Here is a 21,154-nt window from a genome sequence, read left to right as displayed (position 1 = left end):
ACAGTTAAAACAGATTCACAAAGAATGTTTGAATTGTTTATTTTTCTTTCAAGTTTTTATTTAAATTCTAATTAGTCAACCAGTGTAATACTGGTTTCTGGAGTAGAATTTAGTGATTCATCACTTACATATAATACCCAGTGCACATCACATTTTTTTTTAATATTCGAAATGCTCAGTAATAAAAATAAAGGCCTTTTATTTTAGTTTTTCTACGCTGTTACAGGAACCCATGGCAACACTCTGGAACCCATGAGCCTGCGGCCCCCCTGCACCTGCGGCAGGCATCTACGAAGCCGAAGGGTCATGACACACACTTGAGGTCATAGGGTCACCCTTTTGTAGGTGATGTGGACATGCTGAGTCATGGGCTGGGTGGTGGTCGCCATGGAGACGGTCTGTTCAAGTTTGCCTTCGGAATTCAGCCTGAATTTTCGGGTGATCTGCTCCACGTGGGGCTCCTCGGCGAAGGAGATCCTGGAGATGGAATGGGACGTGATGCACAGCTCCTACCTGTTCATCTTGCCCTCTTCCACCTCCAGGATCACTGTATTCTGGGCGCTGACAAAGGCCACCTTGTTGGTGTTGGGCTTGAGGTGGATGAAGCCACACTCCCTGTGCATGGGTTTGCGTGTGTCCAGGTGGAAGGGGTTGAACGAGAAGTTCAGCACAGGCTGGCCCACATGGGAGATGCACACCTCCTCCAGGTACTGGAAGGGCTGCGGTGTCAGGAAGGTCCCAGCTCCCAGCGGGTCTGACAGCCAGGTCCCCAGCATCCAGGACAGCGGTTCCACCACAGGGTTCATCGTGGGGGGTTCGGGGCTGAAGGGCAGCAGGCTGCTCAGGTAAGGGAAGCTCACTCTTCTCAGCTCCGCCAGCTTCTACAGCTTGGGCACCAGCTGTCCTTAATACCCATCATCTATTTAGCCATTTCCCACCCACCTCCCCCCACCCCACAAACCCACATTTTGTTCTCTATAGTTCAGAATCTCTTGTTTGCCTTTCTTCCTTCCTTCCTCCCTCCCTCCTCCCTCCCTTCCTTCCTTCCTTCCTTCCTTCCTTCCTTCCTTCCTTCCTTCCTTCCTTCCTTCTTTCTTTTTTTCTTTCTTTCTTTCTTTGTTTTTTTTTTCTTTTCTTTCTTTCTTTTTCTGTCTCTCTCTCTTTCTCTCTCTCTCTCTCTTTTTTTCCAGAATTATTCCTTGAAAGATAGACTCCTTCATGAAGAGGAATGAGTTGATTCCCTATAAATGATCAACCTGTAAGCAGCAGGGCTATAAAAATAAATTTGAATATGATAAAATTAGAATATCATTTATAGCCTGGTATCACTGGAGTAAACCATGTATTTAAAGGGATAATGTGTTCAGTGTATCTTTTAGCATTCAGTCAAAGAAACCAAACCTCTAGGATTTGACCCTAATGTGGATGCTAGTTAAAGAGTCTCTATCAAGCTATTGCTTCTGTCCAGTGCTAAAACTAGCTAACAGTCCTCAGCACAGGCAATTGAGAAGGGAAGATATTAAGGAACCAGAGAAAGCAAGGATACTTTGGACCCTGCAGGGTTGATTCTGAACCTAAAAAGATGGATTGTAAACTAATCTTTCAATATCTACAGGCCTCTGACTTATAAGAAAGAAAGCCTACCAACAATTTATAAAGGCAATAGCCAAAAAAAAGAAGCTAAGTTCAGAACTTATTACTTTAAAATTTGATTATATCTAATAGTTGGCTCAAATGACTACTTCATGTATATTAGACCAAGAATATTCTTTAATAATGCTATAAACTAAAATTATTTTTAAAATATCCTTAGTTTTGACAAAATATAAATATTATTAAAAAGTTCAGTATAATTTTCAAGTGATTCTGTATAAAGAATAAAGTGTGAGCCAACATCTATATAGACAATTAGGTACTAAACTAAAGGATATTGCAAGAAAATGAATATTGTAATGTCTATCTATATTGCCAAGGGCCAACTCCTCAACCCAAAAAGATCACCAGAATAGTCTGATGATCAAGTAAAGCCATGTTTATGGGATCTAGTGTGAAAGAGATGAAGACAATCTAAATCTCAATGGGAGATCAGTGGAGGTTTTGATCTGGGTTCATGTGGCTTAGAATGGGTCGTCAAAGGTGTTAAAATAATTGAGATTAGTCAATATTTATGAGAAAATAATTTAGCTTTGGGAGATTCATCAAAGAAAAGGTCTTGAAAAGAATCTTGACAATGAAATTTTTGGCATCACAGGTATTATTGTGAACTATTTGTTTATATGATTGAATAATTTAGATAAATTTGTTTGTAGAAGTTTCCTGTAGCAAAAAAATGATTTATTGGTTTATACCATCATCTATTTGGTCAAGAATTTTCTGGAATTAGGAGCTGTTATATTGACACAGATGATCTCATTTTTCACCCTGGTATTTAAATATATGGATGCATATCTAGTTATCTTCCCCCTATGCAAGGTCATCTGAGTTTTCTTGTATCTTATCTCCTAGGAGTTTTATAGTTGTGCATTTTACATTTAGGTCTGTGATCTGTTTTAATCTATTTTTTTTGTGAAAACTAATAAATCTGTGTCTAGATTCAATATTTTGCATGTGAGTGTCCAGTAATAGAACCATTTGTTGAAAAGATGGTCTTTGTTCCATTTATATTGCCTTGGATTCTTGGCTGAAGCTCAATTGACTATGTTTGTGTGGGTTTGTTTCTGGGCTCTCTACTTTGTTCCACTGATCTTTGTCTATTCTCTTGCTAACACCAAACTATCTTGATTACTATAGCTTTACAGTAAGTCTGAAAGTTAATGTCAGTCCTCCAACTCTGTTGTTCTTCTTCAGTATTTTGTTGGCTATTCTGAGTCTTTTGCCTTTCCATATAAATTTTAGAATCAGTTTGTTGATAAACAGAAAATGACTTGATTGGATTTTGAATGGAATTATTTTGCATCCAAATATCAAGTTGGGAAGAACCTATATCTTGAAAATTTTGAGTCTTCAAATTCATTAACATGAAAGCTCTCTCCATTTATTTAGTATTTATTTGATTTTATTCAGCATACTTCTGTAGTGTTCTTTATACAGAATTTTGTATATACTTTGTTAAATTTATACTTAAGTATTTTAATTTTGGGTCAAATAATTCTCAAAGCATTAAATTTTATAAGTCCTAAAATAAAATCTGGGGACTCATGAAGAAAATTTATGTTCTTGTCTTTTTTTGCTTCTAGAGACTGCCCACATTCCTTGGCTTTTTGACCTCCTCCTATATCTTCAAATCCCATATTATATCATGTCCCAATTTCTCTTTCTCAGTCTTGCTGTTTTTCTTGCTCACTCTCATCTTCTTTGTATAATGTCCCTTGTTCTTACATTGGTTTATTATTTTAGTACTAGATAATCCATGATAATCTCTCTCTCTAATAATCCTTAACCTGGTCACTTTTACAAAGACTCTTGTCATATTTGGAGTCACTATTCAACACAATATACTATGTCTCCTAGTTTATGAATCATCTGCAATATCTAACATTGTCTATTCTATTCAATATATTTGTTGTAGAAATTGTAGCTTATAGATAGAGAAATTGATTTCATATTTGTTTATACACCTTCCACTTTTCTAAGTAACATACTAAGAAGCATACTTCGATGCTTCTTAAACATGAAATAGTTATAAATTATTTGATATTCTTGTCTACTAATTCTACTAATTTTAGCATCTATGCTATTTCTAGGTTGATATCCATTATTTTTTTGTCATTAGAATTTGTGTTTTGCTACTTCTCTGCATGCCTAATGATTTTTGAAAGAATGCCAGACATTGTACATTTTACCTTGCTGTGTGATATATATTTGTGTGTTCCTATAATGAGCTTTATTATGAGATGCAGTTAATTTACATATAAACTGCTTAATATTTTCAGGTCTTGCTTTTAACATTTGTTATGCAGGACCAGAGCAGCATTTATTATAGGGCTAATTTTGCTGCTATACTGAGTGAAATTCTGTTTAAATACTCTTCAGTATTCCCTGTGAATTAAGGGGTTTTCAGTCTGGCTAATGGAAAATGGGAACAATTTTCTCCCTTGTTTGAGATCTGGGTATTTTATTCTCTAAAATATCTGATGATAGTATTTTTCCTGGCTTTTAGGTAGGTTCTTTACACCAATAGGTTGATCAGTCCTCAGCTAAAGAATTGGGAGAACTATTTTAAGGTCTCCAGAGTTCTCCTTTATTAGCTTTCTCTTTTCTTTTTCATCTGCTTTGTAAACTTTAGCTACTTTAGCCTTCATAGACTCCCAGTTCCATCTTCAAATCAGGAAGATTGACAACTCCTATGTCATCACATTATAGTCTAGAAACTCACTCTAGGCAGTCATTTCTGGCATTGTAGGTATTTCTCATTTGTGACTATTTTTCAAGGATTACTGTCCTTTGTTCATGGATAATATAAAAAAAATAAACTTGTTCTGTATTTTCAAAGTGACTTTTTTTAGTTTTGTTTTGCTTTGTTTTCAAATGGCAATGTAAATCTTGCCACTATTACTCCATCTTGGCTAGAAGTAGAATATCTTACAATCCCTACAAATGACATAGCATCACAAACTTTGGGAGCTGGAAGAGACCTTCCAGAGGTTGACTGGTCTGTATTCTAGTGGCTCTATTTCTAACACCAAGAGAACTTTTTAAAGCCCATGTATCAGGATGCCTGGGTGGCTCAGCAGTTGGGTATCTGCCTTTGACTCTGGGTATGATCCCGGAGTCCCAGGATGGAGTCCCACATGGGGCTCCCTGCATGGAGCCTGCTTCTCCCTCTACCTGTGTCTCTGCCCCCTCCCCCTGTGTCCCTCATGAATAAATACATAAAATCTTAAAAAAAAATAAATAAAGCCCATGTATCTGGAACCTATTCAGTCTAAAGTAATTAAAATAACCTCTCTGACTATGTGGGGGGAGGGAGGAGAAAACATTTTGAAAAGCTTTATTAGTGATTTTGTTCCTCATTCTTGGGTAAAATAAAAAGTTGTTCCTCATTCGTGATTTGTTAGTGATTAACAAACAAATCACTAGTGATTTGTTCCTCATTCTTGAGTAAAATAAAAAGTTGTTCCAAATCCTTAATTTCAGAAAGATAAAATTTGACATGCTTGTCTAACGGTAACATTGCATGTCAAGGCTAAAGCCCAACACATCAGTTAGTGGCCAAGTAGAGAGCAGGAAACATGCTGAAGTTCTTTAATTAAAGTGAAATTTTTGTATATACCAGTACTATTTTATGAACATTCAATTAAAAAATAAATAAACATTCAATTATTTTTTGTTCTTATTGTTTTCTAGTCCTTTAGTAGGACTAAATACTAAAGTATGAAACTAAGAATGTTTAAGAAAAATGAGGAAAAATAAACAGAGATTAATATTTATCCCACATTTCTAGGGATATAATCCAAGCACACACCAATTTCAGTGCCCTTTCCTCTAGAATTTCTCATTTCACATTAAAACAATTTATGAGGAAAAATTAGGGATCAGCAATGAATCCAAGCATTTTTTCTGTAATTCCTGACTGTAAAAGTATACCTGAGCTGAATTTTATAACCTATTCAGAGATACCTTTATGTTTAATTCATTTCCTTTCACTTATAAGGATTTTAGTGGGTATTTGTAGAGAGACCAATTAATTTCCTAATTGAAAAGCATGCTTCCTTTTTTCATGTATTTTTTTCTCCTTATTTCCAGCTGCTTTTTGAAGACATTCTTCCCCATGAGATGCTAAACTCAGAGTATTATAATGAATATTTCTAGTGCCTTTCTCTCAAGTTTATATAGTGTTCAAGTAATACTTTGAGAGTCCTTTCTTCTTCCCCACATCTTTGATTTCTTACCATTGGACAAATCACCAGCATGAGTTGAATTATTTATTATTCCAGTTGTGAAAATTGTTTACATTTTCTAAAGGAAAAATGCAATTTTGTTCTTTTGTGTATTTAAATGGTGACTCTGCATTTTCCTAAGTGATTTTTTTTTTTTCACCACAAAAAGCTGTCTTAATTCTAAACTGAAAACCAATTGGCACAGATGAAAGAGCATTGCAAACAAAGAGCACATCCTTATATACAAAGATTTGCTTTCACAAAAAAACACTGAAAGAAGCCTACCTGAATAACATTGTTAGGTCTTCTTGTAAAAGTGTTTAAAAAAGTTCTTCTGTATTATAAACCAACTTTTGTTAAATAAAGAGGCAGAGAAATGTGAACAAAGTTAATATCTTATTGTAAGTCAAGGAAACCTATAATAATGTTAATTTAAATAGCAATTAAAATAAATTGACTTAAAAAAAGAAACAAGTACATTTAAAGCAAGTTTTGAGCTTCTTTTTAGGAGTTCTAAACCTTTTACTTTCCTGTGAAGATTTTAAATTTCCAGAGAATTGTAGGAGTGATTAATTTTATTATGCTAAGCAGAAATTCTTTTGAAAAATTGCATTTTTTTTTCCTTTAGAGAGAGAGGAGGGGCAGAAAGGGAATGAGAGAATCTCAAGCAGGCTTCATGCCCAGGCTGATGCAGGGCTCAATCTCATGACCCTGAAATCATGACCTGAGCTGAAATCAAGAGTTGGATGCTTAACCAACTAAGCCACCCAGGCAACCCTGAAAATTGCATTTAAAGTAAAACAAGATAATATAATCTTTCATTAGCAAAGTCCACTTTTATTTCTTTAATGTTAATCAGCCTGAAAAAAGTAAATATTTATGAAAGGAAAGCATGATGATTTTCTCCAAAATAAAATTTAAATAAGAGAAACATACTCTTCATAATCTAACAAATTTACTTAGCTCAGAATTAACATCTACTTTTCAGTCATTATTAATATAAGTACCTTCTAGATATATGTATTTTTGAAATAATTGTATATAATTGAATATAGAACACAAAATTTCCATAATATCTCACCCAATTATGCTTCTAACTTTAATGCATGACATCTGAGTATGAGATCAGAGAGGGAATGCTTGTAAGCATTCCATATCTTGAAAAAAAAGTATAAACTCTACAGTCAGAGGGGTGGAGCTCTGATTTAATTTCGGGGTTATAGCAATTTAGTGTCTGAGGCCATGAAATCTGGTGTCAGAAACACATAGGTTTATGCTATTTTGTTTTTTTGTGTTTTTTTTAAAATACTAGAGGAGGAAGTACAAATAGAAGAAAAGCTTGACACAATTCCTAGAATATATTAATTTTTCAGCATATTATTTTTTGATGAGTTGTAGTAGAATCACATTAGCTATATGACAATGTGTATCAAGATGCTATGGGTTTGCATAAATGTGTGTTGGTATTTTAATGAATAAGGGATACAGTGTCTATATTAGAGAATTTTGAGAACTGTTAATGAGATAACAGGACACATCGTTTGTGCTTTTATACATAGGAGATAGCTCATATCTATTTAATTTGTGGCAATTAATCCATAATTATCAAAGTCCATAATTTGGGGGGCACCTAGGTGGCTCAGTCAATTATGCACCCAACTCTTGATTTCAGTTCAGGTCATGATATCAAGGTCCTGAGATCCAGACCCTGCTTCTCTCTCTTTTCTCTCCCTCTTCTTCTGCTTCTTCCCCTGCTTGTACTCTCTGTCTTGAATAAATAAATCTTTTTAAAAAATCCCATAATTTTCAAAATCACAAGATAAATAAAAAAGGTATTTGAAACTAAGAGAAAATGCTTTAACTTTAAAGGTTAAAGCTGATATATCTGTTTTATATATCTATATCTACATATCTACACCAATATATATCTAATCTTTATGCTAATTAAGGAGAGTTTCACAGATTTATTTATGAAAGGTTCTTCCTTCCAAAATAGTATAAACTATCAAATCTCACCTCTCTTGGCCTTATGAATGGCATTTCATTTCAGTTTGGTTATATAAAACAGGAATCTTATAAAACTAAAACTACTCAGAGAAACAATAAACTGAAGAAATAAAATATAAGAGCATACAGTATTTTTATTTTATTAATACACATAATGATATTTTTAATATTTTATATGTTTGTGGTAATTTTTATATAGATATAATTAACATATAACATTAATTTCAGGTGTATATGGTAATGATTCAATATTTGCGTGTATTATGAAATGATTACCACAATAACTCTAGTTAACATCCATCAGCATATACATGACAAACTTTACTTCCTGTGACAAAAACTTTTAAGATGTACAACTAGCAACATCCAAATATACAATACAATATCATTAACTATAGTCACCATATTGTGACTTTAATACCTATGCGTTATTTATCTTATAGCTTGAGCTTTGTATTTTTTAATCCCTTTTACTCATTTCTCCTACCTCTTGTCATCCTCCACCTCTGGCAACCATTAATCTGGTCTCTGTATCTATGAGTTCATTCTTTTTTTTTTTTTTAAGATTTTATTTATTTATTCATGAGAGAGACAGAGAGAGAGAGGCAGAGACACAGGCAGAGGGAGAAGCAGGCTCCTTGCAAGGAGCCTGACATGGGACTAGATCCCAGGACCCCAGGATCACACCCTGGGCCAAAGGCAGGCGCTAAATCACTGAGACACCAGGGATCCCCGAGTTCATTCTTTTTTTTTTTTTTAATTCTATATATAAATGAGATCATATGGTATTTACATTTCTCTGCCTTATTTCACTAACCATAATTCCCTCAAGGTCATCCATGTTGTTTATGGCTGAATGATATTTCTGTGTGTGTGTGTGTGTGTACTATACTTTCTTTATTCATTCCTCCATTGATAGACCTTTAGATTGCTTTTCGCTATATATATATATATATATGAGATAACAGGACACATCGTGTGTGCTTTTTATACAGGGGAGATAGCTCACATCTATTTAATTTATGAAATTAATCCATAATTATCAAAGTCATATATATCTCTCTCTATATATATTGTTTTGCTTTGTTTTGTTTTTGGCTATTATAAGTATTGTAATTAACATAGGGCTGCGTATATCCTTCTGAGTTAGTGTTTTCATACCCAGAAGTTGAATTGTTGGATCATACGGTAATTCTTTTAGTTTTTTTCAAGATCTTCCATACTGTGTTCCGTAGTGTCTGCATCAATTTACATTCCCGTTAGTAGTGCACAAGGATTCCCTTTCTCTACATCCTTACAACACTTGCTATTTCTTGTCTTTTTGATAAGAGCAATTCTAACAAGTTTGAGGTGATACTTCATAGTGGATTTGATTTGCATTTCACTGGTAATTGGTGATACTGAGCAATTTTTCATGTACCTGTTGGCAATCTGTATGTCTCTGGAAAAATGTCTATTCAGACCCTCTGCCCATTTTTAAAATTTGATCGTTTTATTGCAATTGAGTTGTATAAGTTTTTCATGTATCTAATTAGATATATGATTTGCAATTCTTGTCTCCTATTGGATAGATTGCCTTTTCATTTTGTTCATGGTTTCTTTTGTTATGCAAAAACTTTTTAGTGTGTGTAGTCCCACTTATTTTTGCTTTTGTTGACTTTGATTTTGGTATCAAATCCAAAAAGGCTATTTCCAAGACTGATGTCAAGGAGCTTATAGACTATGTTTGTTTTCTAGAAGTTTTATGGTTTCAGTTTGTATATTTAGGTCTTTGGTCCATTTTAGGTCTTTGGCCCATTTGTAAATTAATTGGCCGTATATGCATGAATATATTTCTGGGCTCTCTAGTCTGTTCCATTGATCTACATGTTTGTTTGTATGCCACTACCATACTGTTTTGATTATTATACCTTTGTACTATAGTTTGAAATCAGGGACTGTGATGCCTCTAGATTTGTTCTTTCCAAGATTGCTTTCACTATTCAGGTCTTTAATGGTTCCATATAAACTTTGTATTCATCTAGTTTTTTTTTTTTTTTTTGAAAATGCCATTGGAATTTTGATAGGGATTGATTAAATTTGTAGATTGTTTTCAGTAGTATGGACATTTTAATAATATTCTTCCAATCTGTGAGCATGAAATATCCTTCCATTTATTTGTATCTTTATTTCTTTGACCAATATCTTATAGTTTTCGATGTACCAGTCTTTCATCTTATTGGGTGCATTTATTCTTAGTTTAATCTTGTTGCGGTTGCAAAATGAAATGTTTTTCTTAATATCTCTTTCTGACAGCTCATTATTAGTGTATAAAAAGCAACGGACATTTATAGATTTTGTTTTCTGCAACTTCAATGCATTTATTCTAATAGGTTTTTGGGGGAGTCTTTTAGGTTTTCTGTATAAAATACTGTCATCCACAAATAGAGACAGTTTTATTGTTTACTTTCTGTTTCTCTTTTCTGGCCTAATTGCTCAGGCTAAAATTTCCAACACTATGTTGAAGAAAAACGGTGAGAGTGGACATCCTTGTCTTGTTCCTGATCTTAGCAGAAAAGCTTTCAGCTTTTACCATTCAGTATGATGTTAGCTGTTAGCTTTTCATACATGGCCTTTATTATGTTGAGGTACATTCAAGCTATATCCACTTGGTTGAGAATTTTTATCATAAAAATGTGTTGAATCTTGTCAGATGCTTTTATTGCATCTATTAAAATGATCATAGTTTATCCATTTATTTTGCTAATGTGGTACATCACTTTGATTTATGGATGTTGAACTATCCTTCCATATCTGGAACAAATCCCATTTGTTTATCGTGTAGGAGTCTTTTAATTCTATTGTTGAATTCAGTTTGCTAACATTTTATTAAGGAATTTGCTTCTGTGTTTATGTCCTTATCTGGTTTTGGTATCAGTATAATGCTATCCTTGTAAAATGAATTTAAGTATTGCTTCCTCTTCTTAAAATATTTGGTAGAATTTAGTTGTGAAAGCATCTGATCTTGGAATTTTATTCCGGTTGGAAATTTTTTTTCAATTGGATATAAGTGACATCTAACATTGTATAAGTTAAAAATAAACAACTTACAAAAGTAAGTTAATTTGATATGTTATATACGATAATATGATTTTCATTATAGTGATATTTAGCACCTCTATTGTATTACATAATCCCTTCTTTTTAGAGGTTGAGATAAATTTTTGTCTCTTTGCAGTATGATGTTCAGTATATTGTACATTAGATATATGTGGCTTATTAGTATATATATTTACTAGTGTATATATATACTGCATATTAGTGTGTATGTAGATAGGTATATTGTGTGTATATGTATAGTGTGTATATATCAATCTATATATACATATATATGTATATGTATATATACATATATACGTATGTGGATACATATATATGTATACATAGTACATATATATCAATATATATCAGTACATATATATCAATTGATATCTCTCTCTCTATATATATATATATATATGGCAGATCTTCAAGTGTGAGAGTTCCAGAGGCCCTTGAGTGTGCCTCTCTTCTGCCCTTTTTTTCTCCTCCTCACTATAGAGGCCTCTCCTCAGAAATAGAAATCGGTTCTTTCTAGACGCAGCTTGTGTGTTCTGGAAAACTTTCCCTCATTACTTTCACTGTCTGCTTCTTCTGTTAGAGGGGTCATCACTGCTGCTGCTCTTGCACCCAACTCCCTTGACACTACAGCCTCCTATGTGGTCCAAACTATCTACCTACAGACGCGGATGGATGAGTCTCTGGTGTCCTGGTGTGCTGTGTTAGAGGTACTTTTGTTCTGTTATGAATGTCTAATTACTTGTAAATCAAAACAGAAAGAAAGGAATGACTCACTACTGTGATACTGATGTCACCAGGAGATTTGTTATTTATGATTCAATCTCCTTGGTAGTAATTGGTCTGTTTAGACTTTCTATTTCATGATTCAGTCTTGATAGCTTCTATGTCTAGGAATTTATTTCTTCTAGGTTGTCAATTTTTTTGGTACATAACTGTTCATAGTGTCTCATGATCCTTTGTATTTCTCTGGTATCTTTTGTAAACTGTTCTTTCATTTTTAGTCTGAGGTTTCTTTTTCTTGTTAAATCTAGCTAAGGGTTTGGCAGTTTGAAAATACAAAGAAAAGAACAAGCTCTCAGTTTCATTTTTCTATTTTTCTTTTTAGTCTCTCTGTCACTTGTTTCTCCTGATATTTCCTTCCTTCTACTAACTTTGGGCTTTGCTATTTCTTTTTGTTATGTGCATGAAGATTTTCCTAAAGACTGTAATAGTCCCTATTATGTGGCTCAGGAATAATGACTAAGTTTTATAAAGTTCTCATTTAGTGTTACACTGCGTTGTGAGTAGGCACATACAATAGTGTCAACAGTTGTATGGCATACTTGCCATTGTTGTGAGTTAAAGAGATATTGAAAATTTATAAATATTCAGAGTTTATAGATGGCAAAACTGATTCTTAACAGGTTGACCTCTCCGCCACATTTACAAATCACTATGCTATATGATCATTTGCTATAATTTCATATAAACACTAATTTATTTCTGAAATCTTATATTTTTTGTAGTTCATTAATCTGTTTTCCTGTAATGAACAATCTCAGTATTTCATAGCTTTTGATATTTTACTTTCTAATACATCTATTGGGATTTGGTGATTTCATCCACTTTTGGCATAGTTCTCATTATAATATTCAACAGATGCCTCTGTGTGGTTTGTTATTTTACAGATTTTTACTAGAAATAGACTATCACTTTCTTGAACTCCCAAATTCTCCTACAGAGAGAGATTTGCAATTCAATAAATATATAGTCTCCTGTATTCAACAGAGTTGAGTGTCTCAATGTTGTATTTATGATTTAATAGTACCTGATCTCAGATTATGGAAAAGCCTAGAACTTGAAAGTAGTATAAGAAAACCATATCAACTTTTAAATTAAGTGAATATGAATAACTGAGTCCTAATAACATCTGACAAATAAAAATATAGCTATTAGGACTGCAGTAAAACTTCTTTTTAGTTCTTTAAATAATTGACATAGAACAGGAAATATTTACAAAATATACTAATAACTTTTTATACTGTTGCCATTAAAAATGTTCTGCTTTCTGAATCCAGATGCTCCTTTTGATTTTTGATTAATTTAATATTTTATATATGGAGGATAGTAGTTTATATTTATTCACTGATTGATTCAACAGATAATCACTTCAATCTTATAAAGCCTACCATGGTACTAACTAATGGGAATGCAGCCAGAATTAAAACCAAAAAGCTCCTGTCTTCATGGAGCTTATATTCATTGCATTTATTTTCTATGTGCCATATATTGCTTTAGGCAACTGGAATATATTAAAATCAGCTTTTATAATAACCACAAATTCTCTGTGTATATTTCTTTAATATTCTTATTATCATCAAAATAAGACCATCTTTGAATATGTCAGTATTCTATTTTTGGTGTGCCTAAATTTCCTCTGAATTAAATGATGTGATATCTAAGAGAGTACTGATCAACTTGTTTTACTTGAGATTGATTCATATCAGATGTAAAGTATAGGAAAAGTACTAACTATAATCATATAGATTGTATTAGAAGGACACTTCTGTATTTTATATGTATTATTTATCATTCAATTGGTTAACTCCAATTTCTCATACTGTCCTGTAATAACAAAAATAGATACAATGTAAACATCTGCAAATACAATTAAGGAAATAGTTCTAGCCTTATTCACTTATGTTAGCAGTTGAGCAGAGTTTAAAAACACAATGATCAAAAAAAAACAAAACAAAACAAAAAAAAAAACACAATGATCAATCATAAACCAGAATATATGTTCAAATAATTCCATTATCACTGCCAAAAAAATCAAATGAACTAACCTGAAAGTTACTGTAATAAATAGTTTACAATTGTAGAACATAACATTAAAAATAATTTAAATGCCAAAACAATTGAAAAAAAGCAAATAAAACTAGAAATTCAACAATTTATTTTGAGAAAATGCATTTGTTTTTAAAAAATAAAAATATAGTAATTTTTAGGAAATAGTATTTGATAAAAATTCTGAGGACATTATTGCCTGCCTTAGAAAAAAAAAAGAAAAGAAAATGAAGCAGATTATTTAAAACTTAGCCATGGACAGACAGAGCTACCAGAAACTTTATAAAATTATAGAACAATTTTATTAATACTTTTTATTTCTGTAAAATGTCCGGATTCCTAAACAAACAATATTTTATTGTATGAAGAAATTACATATTAAAAGGTATAAAATTATTTGGAAAAAACAGGCATTTCTAATTTTAAACATGTAAAAATATACAAATATAAATTTCTTCGATAAAAAAACTTATGAAAAATAAGAATCTTATTTAAATATAGGACAAATTAAAATGTCGTTTAAAATCAGGAACAGGGCATCCCGGGTGGCTCAGAGGTTTAGTGGTGTCTTCGGCCCAGGGTACGACCCTGGAGTCCCGGGATCAAGTCCCGTGTCCGGCTCCCTGCGTGGAGCCTGCTTCTCCCTCTGCCTGTGTCTCTGCCTCTCTCTCTCTCTCTCTCTCTGTATCTCTCATGAAGAAATAAATAAAATCTTTAAAAAATTAAAATTAAAAATAAAAAACATTAAAATAAAATAAAATCAGGAACTAAATCAGCAGTTTAGTGCCTGCCTTCCATCCAAGGCATGATCCTAGAGTCCTGGGATAGAGTCCCACATCAGGCTCCCTGAAGCCTGCTTCTCCCTCTGCCTGTGTCTCTGTCTCTGTCTCTGTCTGTCTCTCTCACTCTCTATGTCTTTCATGAATAAATAAATAAAATCTTTTTAAAAAAGCCTAGATTTAAAAAAATATATAAAAATAAATCAGGAACAGAAAAGACTGCTACTACCATTTGTGAAAAATGTCCTTAAGAAACAAGTATAAAATGTTTTGCTGATAGTTTAATTTTTACAATACAGTGGCTGAATATAAGATAAACAAACAAAATCAAAGGATTTTCTCGATTACAAGTGTTTTGATAAGGAATGTTTAATTTTTAAAAATCACAATTATTAGAAAACTTAAAGACTATGCAAACAGTAAATTAATAAAATATGACAATTATAGGTTAAACTTGAATCTTAACCAACAAAAATCTGAAAAAAGGCAACTGTACATTAGATACACAAATATAATGCACGTGTTATAAAAGCAAGCTGCAAACATGTAGTTTATAATCTTGCAACTTGACCAAAATAAACACATAAGTGGATATATGTGTATAGATTCTGTTTGTTGATATATATTTATACAGTAATGATATAGTAATATGTTATATAGTACATAGAAAGCTGACTAAACTGACTATGTCATCTTGTGGGTGGCAAGTGGTGATGAGGAATAGCTCTTCCTTGATATTTATATTAGAATTTTTTACTTGTTTTAACAGAAATGGTTTACTCTCCTAATCTGAAAATTTGCAAAATTTACTAAAAGCAAAGTTATTTTTTTTTAATTTTTATTTATTTATGATAGTCACACAGAATGAGAGAGAGAGAGAGGCAGAGACACAGGCAGAGGGAGAAGCAGGCTCCATGCACCGGGAGCCCGATGTGGGATTCGATCCAGGGTCTCCAGGATTGCACCCTGGGCCAAAGGCAGGCGCTAAACCACTGCGCCACCCAGGGATCCCAAGCAAAGTTATTTTTAAAATAATCTTGCTAAGACTATAAACAAACACATTATAAAACACAATTAAATTAATTTTGTAATTTTGTAATTATAAGGCCTACATCCTGATAACCACAAAAAAATAAATAAATAAATAAAAAGTCAGTGCTAAAGAGAACCTGTAATTTCTTCTGAGCTCTCCTCTCTTTGGAGTGCTTTGACATGAAAGGAAAGGAAATCATGAAAGAAAAAGTATTTGCTTTTATCTCAAACTGACAAGTGATATACATGATGGGAAAAGGAGTAAATACTTGCTGATGATGAAAAAGCAAGAAATGAAGGACTGTTTTACATATTTCCATTTTTTAAAAGAATTACTATAGTCCATATTTTGGAAGTTAAAGTATAATAATTGCATGCAAATTCTGAGATTAAGTACTACCACTAAGTTTAAATTTTATATATGCACAGTAATAATACTAAATATAATGCATTGTACATCTGTTTCTACATACATTAGTGACTTACATTTTAAAAACTTGTAGGATTGGCATTATTGTTTCCAACATTTACTGCATATACTGAGATTAAATGTTTTTTAAAGTACATACATGAAAAAAATTACACAATTGGGATTTGAAGTTAGCAAATTTTGAGGCTCACAGTCCTAAGGTTTTAAATTTAGTAGTTGTTTTACTTAAACAAACAAACAAACAAACAAACAAACAAACTCAAAACTAAGCCCTGAGTTTAGAAAACAGAGCAGTTAAACTATTTTTAGAAAACAAAGCACCCGGACTATTTGCTCAGACTAAAACATTTTCTTCACTACAAGGTTAATCAGCATTTTGAGATTCTTAAACAAGCTTAACAGAGTATATTCAGTCCTTCTGGAACATTTTCACCATTTCACCCTAGGTATGGCATCTTAACCAATTAAAGTTCCTGAAAATACAGCTATAAAACAATTATTGGATCACTTGGAAAAATATTTTTTATAATACACATTTCAAATAAGGTTAAAGTTTTTAAAACTTTAAACTTTGGTTTGTTTTCTAAATATGTAACATGCCAAATAATTAAGAATGAACACTACTACAATAAATAGAGATAGCATCTTAAATTATATATAATCCTATTGTGCATTGTATATGTATATGCTCTATTATGTTATGGATGATTATTAGTTGAGATGGTTTGCTCTAGAATTAGAAATCCAATCTTAAATATATTTTTGAAAATCATCTATGTTCAGTTTTATCTTTCATCAATGAGAACCTTACTTGCTGGCTTTACTTAAAATGTGAATGATTTCTTTAGAAAACAAAACTAATTTGTCTTAAAAACATCTAATTTCCTGCAGAAGTATTGCCATACTGAGATATATGTAAATATATATATTTCCAAAACCATAAAAATATGAGAGACTATGAATGGTTTCCAAAGAATGTATTTAATATCCTTCACATAAATATAATTCTATTGATAGTTTCTCTTTTCTCTTTTTGTATGAATATATGTTTGCATGTTATTTTTTGTATGTATATACACATTCATACATACTTTGATATATGCATACTTTTTACATTCATGAATACTATTTATGATCATACTGTGAACTAATGTAAAATGGAGTACACAGAAATTACATAGGTCAAGCGTATTTATATTTTTTTAAATTGAAATCATTAATGGAAAAATTTCAAATGTATTTATTGCACCGGGAGGAATTAACCTACAAAATTCACGTGAGCATTTGAGAATAAAATCTAATATTGACTGAATGAGAATCACATGAATAAAAAAAAAAACTCATACTTGCAAAATAGTGTCAGCTAGATAATTTTACATGACTTGACATTGGTTTTGTCATAAGTGTCAAATACTTCTGACTGAGTAAAGACTCTGAAAATTTGATAAAATATGATTATTCCAGAATAAAATTCCACATTAACATATTTCACAAAAGAATCTCAATTCTTATGTATATATGTTATTTTTTATTGAAATGAGTTAGCAATTTGATTAAATTTTGTCATTATCAGTTTCCTATTAGATTAACAGATTATTTTACTGCTATCTCAAAAATAAAGAATAAAATACACAGTTACATGCTTTGCTTATGAGGAAACCCTTATATTCTTTTCATACTTTCCAGTAATTTGTTGAATTTGCCTATTCTTTAATTATATAACATGACCTTGATTAATATTTTTATGTTAATATTCTACATTTAAAAGACTAGTTAACCAGAGTGAAGAAAAAATGAGTTTTCTTAAATAGAGAATAGATTTTGATAAGAATTTAAATGTTTTTTGATATTTTTCCCTTTTTGTGTTTTTGTTTCTTTACATCATTTGAGTTGGCAGGTCACCTGAAGAATTGAAGCACAACCATATTCTCTAAAACCTAGGAATACAATATGTGGTTTAGAGTTTCATTGTCTTTTAAAGTATTGAAAGTGTGCATTGGCATTAAGCTGAAGCCTATAGATTTTCTGGACCTAGTAATCATAACATCCAAGAAAATTTCCATTTATTTTGCATCCTCTTTAAGCAGAATAAATACCAACACTCTAACACAATAAAATTGTCTTATAACACAATTAAAAAAAAAAAAGATGAAAACACTAAGGCAAAAAAAGAGACTTGGAACATGGATCCAATTGTTGATCTACATGTAAATGTGGAAGTTCCAGAGGAGATAGATATTGTTAATGATGAAGTAAATAACAGAAGACAGTTTTTATAAGCAAGCACAGGATTGATTCTCTTGAAAAGTTTGAATTTGAAGTTAAAAATGTCTGCACATATTCTTGTAGAATTCCTGAATTCTGAGGATAAAGAGAATGTCACACATGTGACAAAATTAAAAACAACTTTTTTGAGGCAGGAAAAAAAGTGTCCTCTCAGTTTTTAAAGCAATACTAAAATCTGGAAGATTAAAAAAGGAGCAATAATAGTTTATTAAAAGCAAAAAAAGCATTAAGAAACAAATGACTAGATTTAGCTTGCCAAGAATAATTGAATATAAGCAAAAAATTAAAGATATATAAAGAATGGGCAGCGTGGGTGGCTCAAGGTTTAGCACCACCTTCAGCCCAGGGCGTGATCCTGGAGACCCTGGATCGAGTCCGATGTCAGGCTTCCTGCATGGAGCCTGCTTCTCTCTGCCTGTGTTTCTGCCTCTCCCTTTCTCTCTCTCTCTCTGTTTCTCATGAATAAATAAATAAATCTTTAAAATAAGATATACAAAGAAAAGGAAACAAAATTATTTATAGCAGTAACCATATTATTATAAAGCTATATATAACATTATAAAATTAATAGAAATGACAACTTGCTAGACTTGTGCTTATATAGAGAGAGTTAACATTCATTCAGAAATGGACCAATTTAACAAAAAAATTAGGTATTAATCCATTCTCCAATACTTTTATCATCCTAGGTCATATTTATCTGGATATATTTGATGAAAAAAATCACTGACTTGTGTAATGGCAGGTAGAAAGAAAAGAACTAAATATTCCAAAAAGGTAGACATTTTATAGGTCATGTTCTGTGATCCAAATATAAGTAAAAATGTAACCAAAATATTGATGCATCTTGTGAAATTAATATATGCTCAGATAAATAGTATTTATTTGGACATAAACCAAATGAAGATGATGTGAAACTAAGATCACTTAAAAAGCAATAAAAAGAATAATTCAACAAAGAACAAAGTCCAGTAAAAAACAGATTCAAGGGGAAATATTTGTTTTATATGCCTTTGTTTGACTTCTTGTAGTTAAAAAAATAAAGAATAGACATAAACTAGAAATTGAAATTAATGATACAGAAAACAAACTCAAATTTGTAACCTGAGATCAATAATCCTGAGTATATTTTGAGTCCGAAAGAATGACGTGAACATAGTTTACAAGAGTAAGAATAAGAAATAAACATTATTATAGTTTTAAAAAGTACAGTTAAAAGTAATGAAGAGATTACTACATATAATGCTATGGCAAATTATTGAATACCTGAATAATACTGATGATTTCTTACAATTTTAAGTACCTAAAATTGATCCCAAAATTTCAGAAATTGCCACTAGCACAACTAGAATACATGAGATTACTTAAAATCTAGCCTTGTAAAGAGAACCTGAACTAGAATGTTTCATCTAATTTTTAGAATACTACAAAAAACACACAATTACCAATTTGTTATTCAAGACAAAATAATATTACAATTCTCCAAATCATTATAGTAAGCCAAAACAATTTTCATCCTAAAAGCTTATAACAATTTTCATCCTAAAAGCTTTATAAAAATAGTATAAAAGTGACATTTTTCTAACCAAAATACTAAGATGATCCAGTAAAATAACAGTATCATAAGATGCTTGATAAAGCCTATTTTATTTGAATTATGGAAACCTAATTAATTAAAAAAATTATCAGCATAATTCATTAAGTCAATAAAATCAGATTTCTTTAGATAAAAGTTATACTCCATTCACAAATAAATGGAGAAAAAAAAGATTATTTTTCTTTGTAGTCTAGCAATAAGTGCCATTTAGCAGAGTTAGATAAAATATTATTTGCACCTTAGGGAAAATTGCAAAATAATTAAGAATAAATTAAATATGAAACTGGAAAAAGAAAACTACAAAATCTTAATGAGACAATATAATAGAAAGATATGCTGCCATTGTAATAGGAATATATAATATAAAAATCAGTTATCTCAAAATTGATGCAGTACTAATTTAAAAATTAGAATCCCTATGGAAATTTATTTAAACCAAATAAACAACCTTAAATTTTATATGAGGGAAAAAAGTTTTCCCTTGCTTCTAAATTATGCATATCATTTTTACACTTACTTAGCTGAAGAATTGTCAAAGCAAGTATGAAAATTAGTGAAAGAAGTGTCACAAAACATAGATATTAGAAATCCACATAGTGTTATTATAAAAATTGACAAATAGATCAATGACAAATCAGAAATAAATCTCACTGTCAGTGAAATATTAAAGTTTTAAGTGGAAAAAGTAAAAATGGAGAAAAGAGATTATTTAATAATGGTGCTTGCATAAATAGCTATGCATCTGAAAGGAAACAAAGCTTCTATCTTTATCATGCATAAAAATATATTCCTGATGATCATAAAATGTATACTTGAATAAGTAGTTAACATATAGCCAGAAAATGTAGAAAAAGCAGAGTTCCTAACCAAGACTAGTACATTTAGATAGATATATGGTATCTATGTATATATATGTACATATATATATATATATATATATATATATCATCTTATCTATCATCTATGTGTGTATGGTAGCTAATAATTTAGCATTAAATACTATATCTTAGAGTGACTTTATAGTTTAATGCTAAAGTATAAGGTACTTTTTATAACATCAATATGCAGGCAATAGATTTTGTCTTTTTTTTTTTGGTTGATTGAAGATTTTATTTAGGTAGTCAGGCAATAGATTTTGAAAAAAAATTAGCAATGTGCAAAATAAGCAAAGTATTTGTATCTATAATATGCAGTAAAATTTTACAATGTCATAAGAAAA

General features: G+C 31.3%; 1 pseudogene; it reads right to left on the bottom strand.

Annotated features, from left to right (window-relative positions):
* Window positions 1-323: 323 nt before the first annotated feature.
* On the bottom strand, window positions 324-8,727 carry LOC100683979 (annotated as a pseudogene).
* Between the last annotated feature and the right edge of the window lie 12,427 nt (window positions 8,728-21,154).

The sequence above is a fragment of the Canis lupus genome, chromosome 13, assembly GCF_011100685.1.
Source record: "Canis lupus familiaris isolate Mischka breed German Shepherd chromosome 13, alternate assembly UU_Cfam_GSD_1.0, whole genome shotgun sequence".
Classification (NCBI taxonomy): domain Eukaryota; kingdom Metazoa; phylum Chordata; class Mammalia; order Carnivora; family Canidae; genus Canis; species Canis lupus.
Note: the sequence above shows the minus strand (reverse complement) of the source record. Positions and strands in the feature narration are given on the sequence as shown.